Here is a 3,859-nt window from a genome sequence, read left to right on the forward strand (position 1 = left end):
GGAGAGTCACCTTGACAAAGTCAGAGGGGTACCCAGTGTCAACCCACTCTCACCACCAGAGGGCAGCAGCCAGCCAGACGTTTGCTCCTGCCCCTGTCTAGTCTGGCTCGCAGTAGTGGTCCAGATGTGTCCCAGCTGCATCTAGTTTCTCATTTAAACCCAGGGTGGAGGGGAGCAACTGGGAGTTGTAGGTTTGAAGCAGCATTGGTGAAGGCCCCAGGAAGCCAAATCCTGTCCCCAAAGTCACATAGCAAAATCTGGCAGAAATATCAACCTGACTCTTGGCGGACTGCCAGTCTCTAGAAGCACCACTGAGTGAGACAGTCCTAGATCACCTGTGGTACCCAGGGGTCCTAGCCCTTCAGCTGCAGTGGATGCCCAGCCCTGGGCATCTGCCTCTTCCCTTTTGAGGACAGAGGGCAGGCAAGGCTGTGACCAAGTGTTCATGAACCAGGCTTTGCCCAATAGAAACATGGTAGCCTTGGGCAAGTTATTTAATCTCTCGAGTCCTTTTCATCTGCTGGATCCATGGAATTGTGTTGAGCAAGGACAGAATATGAGTGAAGCTGATTTGTAAGCCATGATGTACCATACACAAGAAAGGGGCAATGAACATATAGAGAAAAAAACACTGGTCTCAGACTCTGAGATCTGGTTTTGAGGTCTGTCTCTGCCATATATAGTGGGTGATGTTTGCACAAGTTGGTTACCCTTTCTAGGTCTTCAATAATATCTGTAACCTTTCCAGCATCATGAGGGATTGTTAAGAGGATGCCTAGCAAGGGCCTTGTGGTCCTTAGCTTATTGATGGGCTGTTTTTACTGAGTGGTTCCTGGGGCTCAGGAGAGGGGATAGGATCAGGTGGATGTTAGTGGTGGAAACAAAGCCACCTGGCTGGGCACCCTCATATAGACCTTGTATGGTGGTCAGGAGCTCTGGACCGACAGCTGGAGGCCAACAATCCCTACAGGTGGTGCTCAGGGTGATGTACTGACAGTGAGCGGGTGTTTTCCAGTTGCTGGCCTCCGATGCCTGTCTAGGGACAGCGGGATGGCTGTGCAGGGCTCGCTGCGCTTCCTCCTGACCTTCGACTTTGATGAGACTATCGTGGACGAAAACAGTTCCCAGAGAGCCTGCGTGCCACCTACCGCGAAGGCTTCTACAACGAGTACATGCAGCGCGTCTTCCAGTACCTGGGTGAACAGGGCGTGCGGCCGCGAGACCTGCGCGTGCTCTACGAGTCCATCCCGCTGTCGCCCGGCATGGGCAAAATGCTGCAGTTTGTGGCCAAGCAGGGTTCCTGCTTTGAGGTTATTCTCATCTCAGATGCCAACACCTTTGGCGTGGAGAGCGCGCTGCGCGCCGCCGGCCACCAAGGCCTGTTCCGCCGCATCTTCAGCAACCCTTCCGGGCCCGACGCTCGGGGGCTGCTGGCGCTGCAGCCCTTCCACTCACACAGCTGCGCGCGCTGCCCGGCCAACACGTGCAAGCACAAGGTGCTCAGCGACTACCTGCGCGAGCGGGCCCACGACCGCGTGCACTTCGAGCGCCTTTCCTACGTGGGCGACGGCGCCAACGACTTCTGTCCCACGGGGCTGCTGGCCGGTGGCGATGTGGCCTTCCCTCGCCGCAGCTACCCCATGCACCGCCTTATCCAGGAGGCACAGAAGGCTGAGCCCAGCTCCTTCCGCGCCAGCGTGGTACCCTGGGAAAATGCCACCGAAGTGCGCCTCCATCTGCAACTGGTGCTGAAGAAGTGCTGAGGACGCGGCCTGCAGGGGGCGCCCAGCGGGAAGGGGGCCAGGGGGCTTGGGACAGGGAAAGACAAACCTAGTTTTAATAGTCCCTTTCCCTTTCGTTTTGGTGGGTCCCTCCAGGAATTTCGGGCATCCGGAGCTCGTCCATTTGGGGGCTGGAGGAGAGAGTTCGGAGCTGTCCCCGTCTATGCAGTTAACCCAGCTTGGCTGTCTCCCCCAGTTCCACTGCAAGCGAATTCTAGAGTTTGGCCCCACCAGGGTGGTGCGCAGACCCAAGCAGGCAGCAGTGTTTTCCAAAAATCTTGCCCCTTCCCAACTGGGGGGAAGAGGTTGCCTGGCAGGGTAGAGAAGGAACATCTCCCACTGTGTTGCATTAACTGTTGCCTTGGGCCGCATGATTTCCTTCCCCTAGACTTCTGTCAGGGGGACCCAGGTCCTGAAATTCCTCCCCCCGCCCCTTCAGCCCCAGACTCCCCGCGGAGAGATGGTGCTCTCCACCGACGCCAGTCTCAGGCCTAGGTCTTGCTTTACCTTCTGTGACCCTACACTACACTCCTGCATCCCCCCCTCCACCCCGCCCCCCCCTCGCACGCTGTCAGCATCCCCACAGGAAGAAATCCCAGAGGGAACAGTCGCCTCCTGGTGGTGGAATGAGGTAGCACACTGTCCAGGGCTCTGGTCCCGCCAGCCAGGGACCTCAGAAAACGCGACCACGTCTCCTCCTCGCACCCCAGCCTCTTCTATGCAGCAAGAAACCAGGGACTGAACCAAAGTCGTCCCGCCGACTGGACCCTCTGAACCCCTCCCCTCCAGAATGGAAGAGAAAGCCATGATGATTTAAAAGCAGAGCCAGTGAAACCCAAAAGAAAAGAAAAAAAAGAATAAAAGGGAGAGGGTTAAATTCAATAAAATTAGACATGGAGAAGTAAGTTGCAAGTGATATCACAGAAATACACAGGATTGTAAGAGAATACAGGAAGCAAATATTTGCCAATGAAATGAACAACATAGAAGTAATGGACCAATTATTCATTTCAGTTCAGTTCAGTCGCGCAGTCGTGTCTGACTCTTTGCAACCCCGTGAATCACAGCACGCCAGGCCTCCCTGTCCATCACCAACTCCCAGAGTTGACTCAAACTCATGTCCATCGAGTCGGTGATGCCATCTCATTTTCTGTCGTCCCCTTCTCCTCCTGCCCCCAATCCCTCCCAGCATCAGGGTCTTTTCCAGTAAGTCAACTCTTCGCATGAGGTGACCAAAGTACTCGAGCCTCAGCTTCAGCATCAGTCCTTCCATGAACACCCAGGACTGATCTCCTTTAGGATGGCCTGGTTGGATCTCCTTGCAGTCGAAGGGACTCTCAAGAGTCTCCTCCAACACTACAGTTCAAAAGCATCAATTTTTCGGCGCTCAGCTTTCTTCACAGTCCAACTCTCACATCCATACATGACCACTGGAAAAACCATAGCCTTGACTAGATGGACCTTTCTTGGCAAAGTGATGTCTCTGCTTTTCAATATGCTATCGGGGTTGGTCATAACTTTCCTTCCAAGGAGTAAGTGTCTTTTAATTTCATGGCTGCAGTCACCATCTGCAGCGATTTTGGAGCCCCCAAAAATAGTCTGTCACTGTTTCCACTGTTTCCCCATCTATCTCCCAAGAAGTGATGGGACCAGATGGCATGATCTTAGTTTTCTGAATGTTGAGCTTTAAGCCAACTTTCTCACTCTCCACTTTCACGTTCATCAAGAGGCTTTTTAGTTGCTCTTCACTTTCTGCCATAAGGGTGGTGTCATCTGCATATCTGAGGTTATTGATATTTCTCCCGGCAATCTTGATTCCAGCTTGTGCTTCTTCCAGGCCAGCATTTCACATGATGTACTCTGCCTGTAAGTTAAATAAGCAGGGTGACAATATACAACCTCGACGTACTCCTTTTTCTATTTAGAACCAGTCTGTTATTCCATGTCCAGTTCTAACTGTTGCTTCTGGATCTGCATATAGAGTGGTACAATTTTCCAAGTATGAACCAGAGAGAAATAGAAACTACAAGGAAACACATCATATGTACTGAAATTGAAACTCTGATTTAAAATTTTCC

General features: G+C 52.7%; 1 pseudogene; it reads left to right on the plus strand.

The window, feature by feature from the left end:
* Positions 1-1,050: 1,050 nt before the first annotated feature.
* On the plus strand, positions 1,051-1,763 carry LOC136154324 (phosphoethanolamine/phosphocholine phosphatase-like; annotated as a pseudogene).
* Positions 1,764-3,859: the final 2,096 nt, after the last annotated feature.

The sequence above is a fragment of the Muntiacus reevesi genome, chromosome X (genome assembly GCF_963930625.1).
Source record: "Muntiacus reevesi chromosome X, mMunRee1.1, whole genome shotgun sequence".
NCBI classification, from domain to species: domain Eukaryota; kingdom Metazoa; phylum Chordata; class Mammalia; order Artiodactyla; family Cervidae; genus Muntiacus; species Muntiacus reevesi.